The sequence below is a fragment of the Stenella coeruleoalba genome (assembly GCF_951394435.1).
Source record: "Stenella coeruleoalba genome assembly, chromosome: 15".
Taxonomy (NCBI): domain Eukaryota; kingdom Metazoa; phylum Chordata; class Mammalia; order Artiodactyla; family Delphinidae; genus Stenella; species Stenella coeruleoalba.
This window is the reverse complement of record NC_137161.1, coordinates 14,946,393-14,953,466: the sequence shown is the minus strand read 5'-3', so window position 1 is coordinate 14,953,466 and position 7,074 is coordinate 14,946,393.

The following is a 7,074-nucleotide window of genomic DNA, read 5'->3' as shown; positions in this document are numbered from 1 at the left end:
GTTCGGTAAAGAAGCAGCAGTCATTCATATTAGGCAGGATAGGGGGATGCTTGGTCATTTTGGTGGCCTATATAATATAGCTCATTTTGTCTGTGTTCAAGCATGATTACAGGGTGTCCACTTTTTGTCTTAATCCATCATGGACACAGAATGACGTCGTCTGCTGTTAATGTTTTGCGAAATATTTATGTTCAGCAAGGGAACATAAGACCAACTGCGGTGCCAGGTCAGCTCTTGGAAGCCAGAGGTTGTTTCTCTTTCTTTACCAACCTCATAGCATTATGGTGAGAATTAAAAGGATATGAGGGACTTCCCTGGCGGCCCAGTGGTTAGGACTCCACGCTTCCACTGCAGGGGGCAGAGGTTCGATCCCTGGTTGGGGAACTAAGATCCCGCAAGCCGCGCAGTGCAGCCAAAAAATAAATTAAATTTTTAAATAAATAAAAGGATATTTGTAAAATGCTTTGCACAAGTGCCTGGCAGAGTAACCCCTCAATGAATGACAGTTCTGAAAACAGTAATAGTAATACTATTAATGATATGTTATTTAATTATTATTTAATTATTATTAATAATTATTAATTTATAACAGTTTAATGGGAAAGAACTTGGTACTAATTAGAAGACATTGGCTTCAGCAGCTCTGGATGATGCTGTGTGATCTTGGGAAAGTCCCTTCCTCTCTCTGAGCCAAAGGTTCTTTCTTTGCAAAATAAAGAAAATTCTTCTCCCTTAAGAAATTCACAGTTTGTTTCTTTGTGAGGACTACATTGATCATGGTGCTGAAGTGCTTTGAACACACCACAGACCAAAGCACTTGCCTAAAAGCACGTAGGATTTTAGTTTCCTTGCCTTCTGACTGCTTTTTAAATGTGCCGTCCAGGGCTTCCCCGGTGGCACAGTGGTTGAGAGTCCGCCTGCCGAAGCAGGGGACACGGGTTTGTGCCCCGGTCCGGGAGGATCCCACATGCCGTGGAGCGGCTGGGCCTGTGAGCCATGGCCGCTGAGCCTGCGCTCCGCAACGGGAGAGGCCACAGCAGTGAGAGGCCCGCGTACCGCAAAAAAAAAAAAAAAAAATATGTGCCGTCCACTGCATTAAAGCAAGGAGTATATAGCATTGTGTTTGTAGTATCACCTTTCATAAACCCACCTCAGGAAGTTTCTCAGTGCCCAGGGAGTATCACAGTCTGCTTCCTAAAAACGTCCCTTTCTTCTTCCAAGGTAACCTAAAGCCCTCTTGCTACAGAGGTAGATCTCAGCTAGGTCCAGTCCCTTGCCCACCCCACGCCCTTTATTTGACCCTCTGGTCTCTCAAAACTGTAGGCGGAAGCGGGGGCTTCTGCTGATTCTCTTTGGAATCAAGTAACCTGTTCCTCAGACGTTAGGAACAATTCTTTAAGGAAGGCACTGCCTGCCCCCTGGTGGCAGCATCAGGAAGTGCGAGCTTCGCTGGAAGTTGCACATACCACCTCTACTGTGATATGGCAAAATTGAACTCCTAGGTTTTGGGTTTTAAAAGTGTGTCTGTGGGGAATTCCCTGGCGGTCCAGTGGTTAGGATTCTGCACTTCCAATGCAGGGGGCGTGGGTTCAATCCCTGGTCGGGGAACTAAGATTCCTGCAAGCTGCAGTGTAACCAATAAATAAATAAAAAATAAGTGTGTGTGTCCCCGTGTCTATGTGTGCCTTAGTTAATATAAACAATTAATATAAAATCTTTACGAAGTATCTTTAATACACAGGACAGACGCAGTCTCTGCTCTCATGAGTGCAGTTTACTAGAAATCGTGTGAGATATTTAAGAAGTCATTAATGAGAAATGCAATGTCCCTTAGTGAGAAGAAAGCACTGGGGTGTGATGGGAGAGTTAGAAGGGGACTTGGCTAAGTGTGGAGGTGGTGGGAGCTGGGATGGGAGGAATCCTCTGGAGGACTTGGAGCAGAGAAATATCGGGATCTGATTTACTTTTTAAGAGACCACTCACTGTCCCACAGGAGAAAGTGTAACCCGCCAAGGATAGAGGAGGTCAGTCGGAGATGGAGATCGGAGATTATTCACCTAATGGAAAGTGGTATAAGAGGACTGGATGATGTAACCAGGGAGCGTGCAGAATAACAATAATAGAGAGAATACAGCTCTGCTCTTGCCTCCCCATGTGACCCTGGAGGTGGGTCGACCCTGGAGGTGGGTCCATTTACAAGGGAGGCTGGTGCCTGGTCCTATGTAATAATGCAGATGAATAACAACCACTGTAAAAATCTGGTTTACAAGGATGCTCCTTCCTTACACAATTCTACGAAGCATTCCACACTGGTTCTTGGAGTACATACTGGCTGTGCGTGCACTCTGCCCCTGCCTGTCCTGTGCTGTGCTCCCTGGACTCGGGATGCCAATTCAGGCTCCGTTTTCTCCTCTATAAAGTGGGCATGATGAAATCTACCCTGCCCACCTCTCATGACTATACGGAGGATGAGATTAGATAAACCCTGGGAAGGGATGTTGAAGGGAGAAAGAGGGAGGTTCTTTCTTTCCTTCATTTCTCTTTTTTTTCTTCCTTTCAACTACTTTACATCACGGATTATATGTTTCTTTTAACTCTGTGTTTGGCATGTGCTCTTTATTTACTCATTATCAGATTTCATTGGAATCATTTGTCAGTTTCCTAGAATTTCATGTTTGATTCTTACTTTGTTTACTCTTAAAGCGCTAAATATTTATTACTGATCTCCATCCTAAGAGCACATAGATAGCCTTATACTGACAGATTTCTCAGGTATATATTTAATGGCTATTTTTAGGAGGGAATTTGTTGCCACACACAACATCGAGCTTTCTTTCTTAGGAAGGAAGAAAGAGGAAAGGCCGTTGGGTTGATACCTGGGAGAGTCTGTTACAGTTTCTCTCCCTGTGGAGACCAGGCAGAGAAACCATAACGCCTGACTTTCCCAGGCAAAGACAAAATACTTTCAGGCACCCTGAACTGCTGGGAGTGCAGGCACAGAGTCTTTGGTCCAGAACCTGAGCTGTCAGAGCATGAAGGTAGATGACATCCTTGGAGCCACTGGGATGAAGCAGGGCCAGGTAGACAGAGCTCAGAGCATCTACGGGGCATTTTGAAAACAGCTGTTGATCACGAGTTGGCGCCGTCTTGATGCTTTGAAAAAAAATTGTCTCCTAATCCATGTGGACTTTATGAGGGTATAAGTAATTTTTTTTATTTATTTGTATTTTTATTTATGGCTGTGTTGGGTCTTCATTGCTGCGTGCCAGGTTTCTCTAGTTGCAGCCAGTGGGGGCTACTCTTCGTTGCAGTGTGTGGGCTTCTCATTGCGGTGGCTTCTCTTGTTGCAGAGCACAGGCTCTAGGCACACGGGCTCTGTAGTTGTGGCTCGCAGGCTCTAGAGCGCAGGCTCAGTAGTTGTGGCGCATAGGCTTAGTTGCTCCACAGCATGTGGGATCTTCCCAGACCACGGCTCGAACCCGTGTTCCCTGCATTGGCAGGCGGATTCTTAACCACTGCGCCACCAGAGAGGGTAGAAGTATTATTTCATGTTATGGATGAAGAAACTAAAGCTTAGAAGGATAAAATAACTTTGCCAAGGTCACTGAGCTAGGAAATGATAGAGCTGGGATTAACTTCTTTTCAAAGGTCACATAACCAATAATGGCAGGAGTTGGGATTCGAACTCAAGACTCTCTGACTTTAAAGACTGACCTCTAGGGCTTCCCTGGTGGCGCAGCGGTTGGGAGTCTGCCTGCCGATGCAGGGGACACGGGTTCGTGCCCCGGTCCGGGAGGATCCCACATGCCGCGGAGCGGCTGGGCCCGTGAGCCATGGCCGCTGAGCCTGCGCATCCGGAGCCTGTGCTCCGCAGCGGGAGAGGCCGCAGCGGTGAGAGGCCCGCATACCGCAAAAAAAAAAAAAAAAAGACTGACCTCTCAAAGAGGTTTGAGAGCAATGCCATCAGGACGCTGTAGATTCCCAAGAGGGGGCTCAAGCTACATCACATATGGATGCTCTCCTTTTCATAGTTTTTTGCACGGAGAGGATGTAGAAAACTTTTTTTCTGTGAAGACTTTGCATTTATGCCGTAGGACCCAACCTGTGAGTTAGAGGAGGATGAGGGCTGGGAAGAGGTCCCTGGATTTGGAAATGAGGAACTTGACGGTGACCCTGGTAAAGGCATCAAATCTCCCTGGCTGTGAGCAACAGAAACTGAGTCTGGCTATATTGGAAGCAGAGAAGGAACTGGTTAGAATGGTGTGGGGATGTAGTGGGCATCCATTCACTCTTCCTGCTTGTACCCTTAAGTGAGATCCTGTTGGAGTCTTTTGCTTGTAACCAATAGCGCTGATTTAGTTTATCTCTTGGGACTGAAGGGAGTGCTGAAAAGAACCCAGCTTGGAAAGAATGGTAAACAAGGCAGAACCAAGGTCTTCTCAGGCCACCTCTGAATGAGCTCCATGCATTTTCAGGTTTCGTCATTCACTGCTCCAGATTAAAATTCCAAGGAGAGCATCTGATTGGCCACTCCTGGTCTGGGAGTAAGTCAGGAGTTCTGATTGATGAGCCCTTCAACCCCCCTTGTTCTGGGTGGAGAAAGAGTCATCCCCCAAATCAAAAATCAGGCTACTGTTATCAGTAAAAGGACAAATGGATGCTAGGTGACAAAGCAGCAGAATAGCCCTTACACGCAGAGAGAGAGAGAGAGAGGTTTCCATGGAGAGAAGGGAGTTTGAATGGGTCAAAATTCCAAGTGAACAAAGCCCTATTGTATGGTAAAAGACACTGTGTTTTTCCTAAGGCTTTCTCAGATCTTCAATGTTCCCTTGATTACCATCACCTTAGAGTGGGCATGTCTGCAGCTGACTCATATCACCTCCCATTACAAAACTTTCCTTCTTTCCTTTCTATCTCCTTTCCTCCTTTTCTTCATGATAAACATGATTTTACACTTAGGAAATCATGTTCAAACTTTTTGACGCATCACCTATGCTAATCTCAGATAGATATGTGTGTGTGTGTGTGTGTGTGTGTGTGTGTGTGTGTGTGTAGCATTTAAATAACCGGGACCACATGACTTGCTTTGGCAAGGTCTTCAGTCTGCTTTTCTGCCTTGTTTCCTCCAGTGAGTCACTTTGCCTAGATGTACTTCAGTTTCTTCATCTGTAAAAATGGGAAAAATAACACCTAATGCATAAGATCGTTAAATAATAACAAGTTAACTTTTATTGAACACTTACTGTGAGCCCACGCCAGAGGTCACAATTTTAAACACCTTCCGAGTCAGATGAGCAATGAGGATGGAAGTACTTGGAGTGGGCGTGGGGACAGGGGAGACAATAGGTTATGGTGGGGATTATGGAAACTGGAGAGATCGCTTCTCTTTATAACAAGAGAGCAGCTCTACTTAGCGTAGTTCATGGTTTTCAAAGTGTGGTCCCTTGAGCGGCACCATGAGCATCCCTGGAAAGCTATAAATGCAGATTCTCACGTTTCGCCCCAGTCCCACTGAATAAAAGCTCTGGGGGTGGGATTCTCGAAATCTGTGTTTTAGCAAGCCCTCTAAGTGATTTGATGCTGGCTGAGATATGAGACCCACTTCTCTAGTTGAACTTTGCCATGGGAGTTTGCATGACTGTGTTACCAAATTGTTTACTTTCTCCAACAGACGCTAGAAATTTACTTTTATGTGTAATCCCCCATCTTAAATCTTGGCAAGCATTTCAAAATTTTTAAATGTACTATGTGGGCTAACATTACAATATTTTAGCCTGATTTCCAACCTCTGGTTTATGCTCTTCCCTTTAATCCTTAAAATAAGCTTACAAAACAGTTATCAGGGTACCACTTTTAAGGAAGAAGACGTAGGTCTGAAAAGTGAGGTGTTGCTCCAGGTCCCATAGATAGGAAGTAGCCAACCCCTGACCCGGATCTGAATGTATTTGGTTTTAAGGGTTCTGTTCTTTTTATTTTTTATGCAGAAGCAAAAATATGTGAATGTACCTGGCACAGAGCCTAGCATCACACAAAGCTAACAGGCTTTTGCTTGCCTCTGGCCACTGACCTAATAAACTTTCTTCTCCAACCTTCAGCCCTACCCTATCCTTGACTCAGACTAATTCACATTCCTGTAAGATAGAGTCAGCCTGCAGGGGGCCCAAGATTGCTGGGGAGGGGCGAGGCCAAGCAGTTTCCTGGCCTGGGGAGCTGGCTAGGTGCCAGGAGAAGGCTGTGGAGAGCAGTGCCTGAGGCTGAAGGTCCAGTAGGCAGCTGGGTCCACAGGCTAAGACCATTTGCTCATCAAAGTGTCCTCTGCTGCCCTCGACTGAGTTCCAGGAGCCGCCCTGGGCTGTGCCCCTACCTGGCTCCTGCGTCATGGCTGTGGACTGTTCCCTGTGCTCAGAGTAAACAGCCCTGGCCCCTCCCAGCCAGCACCTGTCTCCAGTCCCCAGGCTGAACATGGGAATTGGGGAGGCATTCTCCCCTCTTTCCCCCGGGACCCATCTGTGGGGACAGTGGCTGGATGTGCTTCTGTCACCAGCTCCGACTCACCTGTCATCCCAATGGTCACTGCCCCCGCCCCCTTGTGCCCTCCAGCACAAGGACCCTGGGGCTTAAGGACCTCAGAGTTTGGATCAGGAAGGATGTTTGAAGGCACCTCTTGCTGGGTAAGTGTGTTTTGGCCTCTAGCAGCCTGCACGTTAAAGCTTGGTGTGTACCCAGCAGTCTCCTTACTAGCAGGAGACACCATCTTTGGAGGGGACAACGCGGCAGCTCAGAACAGGGAAGTGATTCACTCAAGGTCCCTCAGCTGGCAGGTGCTGTTGGTGGGTGGGAGTCAAACCCAGACCCCGTCACCCAAAGCCAGTGCCGAAGGCTCCTTTAATTCCTTTCTCTACACCAGCTGTGTGCCCTAGATGTGTCACGAAGAACGTACATTTATGACGGAATGGAAAAAATAAGGGCTTGGAGGGATGGCGACTTGGGATCAAACCTTGTCTCTACAGCTTCTCGTGGGACCTTGGGTGGGAGGGCACCCCCTCTGCACATCCAGTCCATCTGTCAGGCACA